The sequence below is a fragment of the Polyodon spathula genome, chromosome 1 (assembly GCF_017654505.1).
Source record: "Polyodon spathula isolate WHYD16114869_AA chromosome 1, ASM1765450v1, whole genome shotgun sequence".
Classification (NCBI taxonomy): Eukaryota; Metazoa; Chordata; class Actinopteri; order Acipenseriformes; family Polyodontidae; genus Polyodon; species Polyodon spathula.
The window spans coordinates 89,515,824-89,528,975 of NC_054534.1; the positions used below are offsets into that span (position 1 = coordinate 89,515,824).

The following is a 13,152-nucleotide window of genomic DNA, read 5'->3' on the forward strand; positions in this document are numbered from 1 at the left end:
TTTTGTCATTTACACTTTCCAGGAAAACTACATGGCGTTGGGTTTCAAAAGCTTTCCTACTGCACACAAAATCCACATATACAGTAGAAAGTTTAAAGTAGCGAATTAACTTCAGATTGTAGGTTTAATACATTCTAGAAAACTTGATAGAAATGGCAGTATGTACAAAAACAACATCATTATTACAGTTCCGGACAAGGCCTTTAAATTGGCCATCCAGTCTGCTTTTGGAAATGAAGGCTTACTGTACGTTGTAATATCTTCAGCAACTTTTGCAAATATACATTTCTTCATGCTCACATAACTTCAATGGGCGTTGACCAGTATATTTAAAGACGTAAGTTTTGACGCGCAAACAAGAATGGACAGGTGTGGTGTGCATCCAGTACAGTATATTTCATTATATCTTGCAGGTGTAGGCTCATAATAAATATGCATTCCTCTGTATGAAGTGTTATTATTTACAACAACTGAAGAAACCGCATTTAGCTTTTTAAAGTTAATTTTGAATAATGAAATCATGAAAAAAAAAGAGGTTGATGAAATGTTCTCAACTGTTTGGAGAAGTTGAAATTAGTTGAGTCTTATTTTTCAGAGCAATGTTTTATCTTCGAGAATGCTTATAAAAACAGTATTTTACCTGGGCCTATATGTAAAAATGGGTGACATGTAGACAGGCTCCTAAAAACAGCCAATATCTATCAATTATCAAGCTGCTTCAAGTGTTGAAAAATACCATAAGGCTATAAAAACACCATAACGTAGAAATATACAGCCATAATAATTGCTGCTTGACTTGGTAGCATTTGTACTAAGACTTACTTTTACCTGATCATTTATCATATAATGTCTCCATAAGTGTAATTTAGTGATCGCCCACCTAAAAACTATAAAAGTATCAGTGGAAGCCACAACCCTCAGGAAGTAGGATCAGAAAGAATTTTATAAATACTGCAACTCGTTATGATTTTACACCACACTGTTTGACGTATTCTTAACACTAGAAGGACCGGAGCTATACTCACACCTAGAAGCCCCGACGCGGTCTTTTTGTTTTTGTTTTTGTTTTTTTTCTTTTGTTTGTTATTACGTACGCCACAAACATCTGAACAACTGAAGCACATATGTATATATATATACATACATACAGTGCCTTGCAAAGGTATTCAGACCCCTGACCAATTCTCTCATATTACTGAATTACAAATGGTACATTGAAATTTCGTTCTGTTTGATATTTTATTTTTAAACATTGAAACTCAGAATCAGTTATTGTAAGGTGACATTGGTTTTAGGTTGGGAAATATTTTTAAGAAAAATAAAAAACTGAAATATCTTGCTTGCATAAGTATTCAACCCCCACACATTAATATTTGGTAGAGCCACCTTTCGCTGCAATAACAGCTTTCAGTCTTTTGGGGTAAGTATGTACCAGCTTTGCACACAGTGTCAGAATGATTTTGGCCCATTCTTCTTGGCAGATTTGCTCCAGGTTGTTCAGGTTGGTTGGACGACGCTTGTGGACCTCAATTTTCAAATAGTGCCACAGATTCTCAATGGGATTGAGATCAGGACTTTGTTCCTTTTTGTTCTTGAGCCACTCCAATGTTGCTTTGGCCTTGTGCTTGGGATCATTGTCCTGCTGAAAGGTGAATTTCCTCCCAAGCTTCAGTTTTTTAGCAGACTGGAACCGATTCTCTTGCAGCATTTTCCTGTATTTTGCTCCATCCATTCTTCATTCAATTGTAACAAGATGCCCAGTCCCTGCTGATGAGAAACATCCCCACAGCATGATGCTGCCACCACCATACTTCACTGTAAGGATGGTGTGTCTTGAGGTATGGGCAGTGTTAGGTTTGCACCACACAAAGCGCTTTGAGTTTTGGCCAAAAAGCTCTATCTTGGTCTCATCTGACCACAAAACCTTTTCCCACATCGCAGCTGGGTCACTCTCATGCTTTCTGGCAAACTCCAGACACGCTTTCAGATGGTACTTTTTGAGTAACGGCTTCTTTCTTGCTACCCTCCCATATAGGCCAGTGTTATGCAGAGCTCTTGACATGGTTGACTGGTGCACCATTACTCCACTCCCAGCCACTGATCTCTGTAGCGCCTTCAAAGTGATTGTTGGCCTCTCTGTGGCTTCTCTCACAAGTCTCCTTGTTTGAGCGCTGAGTTTTGAGGGATAGCCTTTTCTTGGCAGTGCCTGGGTGGTGTGATGCAGCTTCCACTTCCTGATTATTGATCCAACTGTGCTCACTGGGATATCCAAACACTTGGATTTTATTTTGTACCCTTTCCCTAATCTATGCATTTGTATTACTTTATCTCTAACTTCTGTAGAATGCTCTTTGGTCTTTATTTTCCTTCAGATTCACAGCCTTACCAATGATCCTTCAACAGTGGGGTTTTTATCCAGAAAATGTGACAGCAACTTTAATGGTTCACGGGTGGAGGCCAATGGTAAGGTAATTGTGTCCTCGTTAGGGCAATTTCTTTCATCAGTGCAAACTGGGAGCTTCCACAGCACAGGGGTTGAATACTTATGCAAGCAAGATATTTCAGTTTTTTATTTTTCTTAAAAATATTTCCCAACATAAAACCAATGTCACCTTACAATAATTGATTCTGAGTTTCAGTGTTTTAAAAATAAAATATCAAACAGAACAAAATTTCAATGTACCATTTGTAATTCAGTAATATGAGAGAATTGGTCAGGGGTCTGAATACTTTTGCAAGGCACTGTGTATATATATATATATATATATATATATATATATATATATATATATATATATATATATATATATATATATATATATATATATATATATACACACACACAGCTCTGGAAAAAATTAAGAGACCACTGCAAATTTTTCTTAAATCAGCATCTCTACATGTATGGCAGCCATTCCATTCCAGTGTCTGTTGAATTCCAACACAGGCACACCTCATTCTACTGAATGAGGTACTGATTAGGGGATCACCTGAACCAAATCTTATTTAACAAGGAAAAGTATAAAAACCACTCCTGTGGTCATCACTATCCTCTTGCAATAGGACCAGCTGGATGGCAAAACAGTGCTAGTAGTACCTCAAAAGTAATTGGAATCAAAAAATAACTATTGACCATGCCCAAAGAGTTGAAAAGGAAAGTTTTGAGTGAGGAAAAGAAGGGTTCAATTCTGGCTTTACTGGCAGAGGGATACAGTGAGCGTCGGGTTGCTTCCATCCTTAAAATTTCAAAGACGGCGGTTCATAAGAACAAGGTCAAGCAGCACACATTGGGGACAACAAAGCTACAGACCGGCAGAGGGCGAAAACGACTCTCCACTGACCGGGATGACCGCCAACTCATTCGAATGTCACTCAGCAACCGTAGGATGACATCAAGTGACCTACAAAAAGAATGGCAAACGGCAGCTGGGGTGAAGTGCACGGCGAGGACGGTTCGAAACAGGCTCCTAGGGGCAGGGCTGAAGTCATGCAAAGCTAGAAAAAAGCCCTTCATCAATGAGAAGCAAAGAAGAGCCAGGCTGAGGTTTGCAAAAGACCATAAGGATTGGACCGTAGAGGACTGGAGTAAGGTCATCTTCTCTGATGAGTCCAATTTTCAGCTTTGCCCAACACCTGGTCATCTAATGGTTAGACAGAGACCTGGAGAGGCCTACAAGCCACAGTGTCTCGCACCCACTGTGAAATGTGGTGGAGGATCGGTGATGATCTGGGGGTGCTTCAGCAAGGCTGGAATCGGGCAGATTTGTCTTTGTGAAGGACGCATGAATCAAGCCAAGTACAAGGTTGTCCTGGAAGAAAACTTGCTTCCTTCTGCTCTGACAATGTTCCCCAACTCTGAGGATTGGTTTTTTCCAGCAGGACAATGCTCCATGCCACACAGCCAGGTCAATCAAGGTGTGGATGGAGGACCACCAGATCAAGACCCTGTCATGGCCAGCCCAATCTCCAGACCTGAACCCCATTGAAAACCTCTGGAATGTGATCAAGAGGAAGATGGATGGTCACAAGCCATCAAACAAAGCCGAGCTGCTTGAATTTTTGTGCCAGGAGTGGCATAAAGTCACCCAACATCAATGTGAAAGACTGGTGGAGAGCATGCCAAGACGCATGAAAGCTGTGCTTGAAAATCAGGGTTATTCCACCAAATATTGATTTCTGAACTCTTCCTAAGTTAAAACATTAGTATTGTGTTGTTTAAAAATGAATATGAACTTATTTTCTTTGCATTATTCGAGGTCTGACAACACTGCATCTTTTTTGTTATTTTGACCAGTTGTCATTTTCTGCAAATAAATGCTCTAAATGACAATATTTTTATTTGGAATTTGGGAGAAATGTTGTCAGTAGTTTATAGAATAAAACAAAAATGTTCATTTTACCCAAACACATACCTATAAATAGTAAAACCAGAGAAACTGATAATTTTGCAGTGGTCTCTTAATTTTTTCCAGAGCTATATATATATATATATATATATATATATATATATATATATATATATATATATATATATATATATATATATATATATATAATATATAAACACAACATTTATTTTATATAAAAGTTAACAAGAAAATCTAAACAAATAAATAAACAAACATCTGAACAGACATCAGTTTACAACATACAGGCCTTTCTGCACAGGGCACAGCTGTTTGAAATTGTATTTTTATTAGACTTGCCAACCTGGCATTGGCATCTCTTCCAGCTCTCAACTGGGTTTCCAGCTTCAGCTGTGGGTACACGTTTGGTAGTCTCCCTGTTCAAAATGCTTCTTGCGACGCTCCTGTGCGAACTGTAAAATATCTCTTCTTGGTAAATTATTCACTGTGCATTCTTTGTAAAGTACCCAAGAGTTGATGGCTGCTAGGTCCAATACATTGTAAAACACCTGAACAGACCACCATCAGGAGCCAGCTTTCACTGAATACTTCCATGCCATCTGATACAAAACATCAACTCCATATTTTGTTGCGTAGTAAAACTCCACGGTCCCTGGTATTTATTTTCACTAGTCCTGATGCTAATTGACCGACCAAAGCAGCACAGCTGGTAAGCAGACGCCAGCCTTCATGAGGTTGATTGAAAACAATAGACTGTCCATCATTCACTCTGGCAGAGAGCAGAGACTAATCTGATTACAGCTAAACACATTGCAGACTGGTAAATAAAAATAATAAAGTAGAATACCGTTCTGTATAATCAAAATACAGTTGTTTTCTGCGTAGCCATCAATGTGACTGCTGGTGAGGCTTTTAGGTATAATGTAATATATCTCCTTTACTTCTGCATTCAGGCTTTGTGAGAATATTTAATACATACTGAGAGAAAGGTACATGAACGCACAGCCCCATATATGTTACACAACTGGAGAAAATTACATTTTAAAACCAAAAACCGCCAAAATGATCGCTGTGGTCCTGCTAATGTTAATATGAAGAAGTTCGCCATCAGATTGACGTGTCAACTCATCAACATCTTCTGTACATAAAATAATTTTTCTTTAAAGTAAATCAATTTAGTATGTTCTCCGGTAATGCTACGCTTTAAAATCATAAACGGCAATCGAAAGCAAAACCTAAGATACTGAAATACTGCACCTCATAATAAAAGTTCTCTATTGGCTTGAGGCTTTAGTGAAATTGGAGATTCGTGACGTTTGTCCAATGACTATTTTACTATAGTTAATATTTTGTTAATTTACTTTTGGGTTTTTAAACATTTTGGACGATTTAGAATGACTTCTGGTAAGCTTTCAGGGCATGAGTTAAGGTTGTAAAGGGCAAGGCACTGTTGCCTTCGTTGGGCGTGAAGATTCAGGGGCACCAAGGCAGTTCTAGGGGGCAAAACAGCAAAACATAAATCCAACCCAAGGGCACCAAGGTGATTTCATACTCATTCATAAAACAACAAAAAAGAAATGCAGAGCCTATTATGTTGACGAAATTTTAATTCAACCAAACACAAATCAATGTTTTCTGAGTGATTAACACACTAATTGTTACAAAAACAAAATAAGAAAATAAGAACATAAGAAAGTTTACAAACAAGAGGAGGCCATTCAGCCCATCTTGCTCATTTGGTTGTTAGTAGCTTATTGATCCCAGAATCTCATCAAGCAGCTTCTTGAAGGATCCCAGGGTGTCAGCTTCAATAACATTACTGGGGAGTTGATTCCAGACCCTCAAGATTCTCTGTGTAAAAAAGTGCCTCCTATTTTCTGTTCTGAATGCCCCTTTATCTAATCTCCATTTGTGACCCCTGGTCCTTGTTTCTTTTTTCAGGTCGAAAAAGTCCCTTGGGTCGACATTGTCAATACCTTTTAGAATTTTGAATGCTTGAATTAGGTCGCCACGTAGTCTTCTTTGTTCAAGACTGAATAGATTAAATTATTTTAACCTGTCTGCATATGACATGCCTTTTAAACCCGGAATAATTCTGGTCGCTCTTCTTTGCACTCTTTCTAGAGCAGCAATATCCTTTTTGTAGCAAGGTGACTAAACTGAACACAGTATTCAAGATGAGGTCTTACTAATGCATTGTATAGTTTTAACATTACTTCCCTTGATTTAAATTCAACACTTTTCACAATGTATCCAAGCATCTTGTTGGCTCAAAAACTCATTTTTTCATAGATTCATTCTCAAATTTCAGTATCTCCCATATGATATTTATAATGCACATTTTTATTTCCTGCGTGCAGTACCTTAAATTTTTCTCTATTAAATGTCATTTGCCATGTGTCTGCCCAGTTCTGAATCTTGTCTAGATCATTTTGAATGACCTTTGCTGCTGCAACAGTGTTTGCCACTCCTCCTAGTCTGCGAATTTAACAAGTTTGCTTACTATACCAGAATCTAAATCATTAATGTAGATTAGGAGTAGCAGAGGACCTAATACTGATCCCTGTGGTACTCCACTGGTTACCACACTCCATTTCTCCTCTAATCAGTACTTTCTGTTAATGGTCGCTTTTCCATCGTATAAAAAAAATGTATATATAAAAAAACTTTCATAATGAAAAAAATGCAAAGGGTAATTAGGAAAAAATAAATATTCAGGGTATTTTTTTTCCAAACTCTATCACATTAGACTAGAGCACGGGTGTCAAACATATGGCCCGTGGCAGCGATGTCAACGGGCCCGCAAAATACTATTTTTTTTATTCAATAGGGTACAGGTAAAAAAAAAAAAAAAAAAAGGCAAAAAAAAAAAAAAATAGTGCTGGACAAATATCTGAATAAGGGTTTTATTTTTTTTTTTTTTTTTGTTTTGTTTTTTTTTTTTTTTTATGCATGTCACGCAGAGGCCAGCGGCAGGATTTACTCTCCTGGAGCTTTTCACTTTTCACTTTTCCTTGCTTGTCATTGTAGCTGCTGCTGTGAATCGGGGGCGTGTTCTGCCACTGATTTATTTTATTTTTTTTTTATTTAGCACTCAGCAAATGAGAAAGACAAGAACATTAGGTACTGCTGCTACTGCCGCTTCCCGATACCTGGGACCTCTGCTTGAACCAGCGCGTCAACATCTGGAGCAAACGATTGGGCTGAAGATATCTTGAGTATCTAGATAAGCTGTGTGTCAGTTAGTTGAGAACAACATTTTGATTTATTGGTATCCATGACTGAGAAAGTATGTCCTGAGTAGCAGCAAGCTATTTCAGCAGAATTTTTTCAAAAACTCCGTTTTGAAGAAACAGCTATGTTGTGAGCAATCACATAGCTTGCCTTAACAGCAGCATCGCTTCTGCTACAAACATTAGTAAACATGGATTGCCACTTTTTCAATGACTGCTGATTCAGAGTATTTATGTTCATGGACAATTCCTGTATATGTATCATATTTCTTGCCATGGTTTGCTTCATAGTGTCTTTTAATGCTGTTTATTTCACGACACAAGTTGCTTACAAATTAAGCACATAGGCTTTCCATTCATGCCCTCAAAGAAATACAAAATTCCCCATTTCTCTTGAAACACACGGCACTCTTGTTCCACATTTCTCTTCATGGATAAAGACATGATTACACGTGTCACTACAAAACTTACAAATCAGAACTAAAGCCCTTTTTCTGGTTTCACTGGTGTCATAACTCAAACCAGCTGACGCACTCCCACGTGGTTGCTGACTGACAGCAATCGCAGCAACATGACAATTAGTGTTGCTCCTGTGAAGGAATTGGATGGAGGCATGTTTGCACATGTGTTCTAAGAGGTGACAGTGAGTAAAATATTTAAGGGAATGTAAATATGCTATGTATGATCATTTTTGTTAAATACAATAACTTTGAGGTTTTGGGTTCGTCTTTGTGTTTTTATAATTGTCACTCGGCCCGCGCCAAGCGCCAGGGTATCGGATCAGGCCTGCCAAATGAAATTAGTTTGACACGCCTGGACTAGAGGCTTGGATACAGCCTTAGTGATATAACAGCACAAATAAGTGATGTCAGTGAAGGTAAAGTTAAGAGACAGATTTTCAGGCAAACTAGATAGAGATTTACCCATGGCTGGAGTTTAATAACAATAGTGGTCAAATTCATTTTTCAGTCTGCAGTGTCTGCGCAACTGTAGTTTGTTAACCACTGTTACAAGACCCGCAGAACCTGTACAAACAACGTGGCTTTGAAAAAAAACTAAAAATAGAAACTTTGTCAGGCAATGGAAAATGCTCTGCATCACAATGGTGAACAGCTGGATGTACCTATTGTTAGATGTTTACATTTGAGAGACTTATAGTTTCACAATTCTTGAAGTTCACAATTGCACAGGATTTACAGTTTTTTTATGGTGCATTGCTGGACACTTGATTCAGGAAAAAAACGGTATGCTGGTTACCTACATAACGTATTTCAGAGTTGCTGCTGCATCAACCACAATGCATTGCAGGTGAAATTGTGATGTTTTCAAGACGTATATTCAAATTGTTGCATTTATACCTTGAGATGTTTTCAAAACATAGTGTCGCGTGCACGGGGGAAGGCAGCAGCAGGGCTAGTTGGTGATGTAATATACACTCCTTGCAAAGAAGTCGTCTCTTTTGTACAGCGGTATCGGTACTATGCTTTAGTGCGAGAGGTCCCGGGTTCGCGCCCACCCTCCACCAGTGTATGGGTTGCCTCACCCTGTGTGATACGCCAATTAGAATATATGTTTTTAAAACACCACAATTTCGCCTGCAAAGCATTGTGGTTGATGCAGCAGCAACGCTGAAATATGTTAGGGGCGTCAGGTTAACCCAAAAACTGAAATCGATAATTGAGTCCACAATATCAAATCGATCGATAAAAAAAAAAAAAAAAAGATAGAGTTATTTTTACCTACAATATAAAATAAGACACCTCTATATTATACTCTTACAATGTTTTAGTATCTTCGCAACCCTTCATGTTTAGAAAAACATCTGCATCTCCCCGCGGCGATCAAAAGTCAAACTAAAATAAAAATCTATTATAAAAGAAGTGGGTATATATGGTTACCCAGGTACACAAAACATAAACTTCCAAATGAAAAAATATGTACGTTAATGCACAGTAAGTTACTTACTGTGTGTTGTCCTTAGGAAATGTCCAACTAGCTCACAGAACTGTAACAGCCCAAAAAGAAACAAAAACTATGTATATCCAATCTAGTGTCCATTCAAATGTACGTGTTTTAAATGTTGTTTGCAAGGAACACAACGCTCTCCATCCAGGGCTGCTCACTTTTTATTTACAATGTTTCCTGCTGTCAAAAAGTTCAGAGCACACAGATGTGCCTGGCACACAGTGGTATTTTTTGGCTAGGTGTGGATATTTCAGGCTTGATTTTTTCCACCATTCGCGTGGATTGCTATCTGCTGAGAATGGTGTCTCCTTGACATTGCACGCCGTCTCCTTCATTAGTTGTATTTCTCAATTCTGTTTTTTCTTGCCCGCAGGTGTAAATGTCCCCAAACAGGACCCCCATTACAGTCAGCGCAGTTTTTCTGCTAGCTTATTTATTTTCAGAACTGCCATATTCCTTTACCAAACCAGTTTCATTTACAAAACACTATCACTTCTGTTTGAATTTCTTCCTGTACCTGACACTTTTCTTGTTCAGATAAATGTATCAATCGATGAAAGCGTGGGTCAGAGAATAATGCTTTTGAACAAAATGCCAATTTTGATTGTCGTTCTTCTTTGTCGTACTTCAAACTCAGATCACTGTAGATTTTGTTTTTCATCTCCTTTATTACAGGAATTTCAGATGATGCAAAGTTTTTAACTTGATTGAACAGGATATGCTGAAGAGGTAAAACAGCCGAAGCTGTGGGGTATTTGTCTGTTGATCATGCAGCGGTTGCCGTTTTGAATGGTGTCACGGATATTTTTAACAACCATCCATTCGTTAGATGTTAACTCCAGATGCGAGAGCTTTTTCTCAAAGATTACAGTGACCACTGCATCCTGTTGTTCTGATGCTCTGCAAATGATGTCATAGGTGATGTTCCAGCGTGTAACACAGTCATTGATTAAATTGTCATTTTTTAAGCCAAGCAACTTTTGCTTATCCTCCAGAAGACATTTGTCAGTTGGTGATCTATTGAAATGTGCAGCCGAATGTTTAAGTCAGGTAAGTGTTCTTTCGATCGGTCCAGTATTCAGTCCCTTCCGTACAGCAAGGTTAATTGTGTGAGCCACACACAGGATGTTGTTAAAATTGAGATATCTTTGTATTGCGTTGACGTAGTTCAGTGCATTATCAGTAGTGACAGCAATTACGGAATTACGCGTATATTAAAATCATCCAGAATTTCTGAAATACACTCTGCAGCATTTTCTGCTGTGTAACTTCCTCGAAGCTCTTTAGTTTGCAGAACAAAATCTTGCAGTTACCAATGTGCAATGTGATGTTACAGTAACATAAGCATCGGTGGCTAAGGAGGTCCAACCATCTGAAGTTAAAGCAATGTCCTTGTTTTACATTTGCATGAGTGGTATTATACAGTGTAACTATGTTCCTTGAAATTGTTGTGTGACTCGGAATTTGGAATCTCGACTCCACTTCACTGCAAAATTCCCTGAAACCATCACTCTCGACAATGCTGATGGGTCTCATGTCTTTGCAGATGAATTTTACAAGAGATTTTGTAATTGCTTCACTTCGTTGACCGGGTAATGCAGCAGCAGAGGTTTGTTGAAAAAACGTTGTCATTCGTGGCTGTTTAGGTCACGAAGGCCCAGCTGTTTCGGATTCCTCCTCCTTACCGTGTATTTTGCTGCACTCGATGGGTGGTGTTTTTCCAAACGGCTTCTCTCGTTCGTTGTATTTGAATTGTAGGGGAGTTCGAGTTTGCATAATTTACAAACAACTTTTTATTTTTATTTTCAATCTGTCCTCCAATCGTCCAAAATCCAAGATGATACCAGTATTTGCTTTTCATACTGGGTGGTTTAACAACTGTCTGCTCAGAAGCACTTCTACCTGCCGTGTTATCACTTTTGTCAGACATCTTTCAATTATGAAAACGAACCAGAAGAGAATTCATCAGTTTCGTGCTGCACTTGGGGGTATTGGTGTCAGGTGTTTAAAGTAGCCATCTTGGTGGCATCCTGTAATTTAAATGCCAAGATAGGAAGTTTGGTGCAACATTTAGTTTATAAATTCCAGAAATGTAACAAACTTTGCCATTATCGAAGATCCAGCTTTATTATCAATCATCGTAATAAGGAGGAAAATCGATAAAAATATTGATTTTAGATTTTATTGTTGCAGCCCTAAAATATGTTATGTAGGTAACGTTTCAGAGCCTAGTGAAAACGTTACACAATGATAACCTTTCTGTGTGAAAACAGGTTGAACAGGGAGCTGCTACTTACTTAGTGACACTGCCAGTGACCACGTGTGACTGAAAATTGCTGAAAGCACGGTCATACTGAGCTCAGTCTAACAGCGTCCTTCCCTCTGTTTGTCTGTAATTAACCAATGATACAGTATATCTTTCTCATGGCTTAGTACTGGGAGGTGCACAGCAAACAGAATGGCAACAATAATACATTATAATAAGTCATTTTCTTGCAGGGCGAAATTAGACTAGGGATGGGAATTTCAAATAGTTTCCTATTCAAAATACACGGGGGACATTCATTTTCATGTATTCGAATACCCAAAATAAAGACTAAAAGGCAAACACATACACACACACACACACACGTACTAAAGCAGACAGCATAAAAAAGTGTAAGCCACTGAAGTTTAAGTTCACCCTTCGGAGGAGCCAGCAGGGTTCAAAAAGTGTACAAAGAATGTCCAAGACAAGAGTTCTTTGTTCAGTTTACTTGGTTTATTCAATAACCTGTAAATAACTGAAAACAAGGAACATACCTGGTTGTACTTTTAATGGTCAGTGCAAATGTTTACGTTACTCCATCCATTCACTGAAAGTCAACAGTAGGGCCCAGATGTCCGTAGCGATGCGTAATCTCTTCGCAAAATTTGTGGTGCGCAAAAATGAGTCCTTTTGCACAAAAATTGATATTTTCCAATACGACACAAAACAATTGTGCAAAGTTGGAAAACAGCAGTTTTTTGCTCAATTTGTGAATGTGTTTGTGCCTTGCAAAACCACCTGCACATTCATTACCAACATAGCAGAAATGCAAAAGAGCTACGCGTGAATGCGCAGGATTACACGACAACAGACTGTCACCCTGCCAAGCAGCTATCATAGGTGTACAGTACATTCCAATATTTCTCACACGAGTCTACACTTAAATGTAACCTGCACATGGAATGCAGAATCAAAGCTCAACACACATCGGTAGCATTGGCACCCCCGAAGTTGCATGCCCACCCCCACACATACATTTAAAGCTACTAAATGGGGAAATAAAACAATGAGAAATAAATAGCACCTTATTTATACCTTAGTGTAGAATTGCCTGGTGAGTGGCATGAAAAGGGAGTCTTTGGAGCCTTTCTTGTCTTCTGTTGTTGCAGTACCATCCATTATATATATATATATATATATATATATATATATATATATATATATATATATATATATATATATATATATATATATATATATATATATATATATATATATATAAACCACATATTATATAATAATATATAAACTTGCTTGACAAACCTGGGGAGCAGTTAAT

The 13,152-nt window shown here is 38.2% G+C and overlaps 1 protein-coding gene across 1 annotated transcript in view; it reads right to left on the reverse strand.

Annotated features, from left to right (window-relative positions):
- LOC121326146 (RELT-like protein 1) overlaps positions 1-13,152 on the reverse strand; it is a 50,301-nt gene that overhangs the window by 24,879 nt on the left and 12,270 nt on the right. The window lies entirely within an intron of this gene.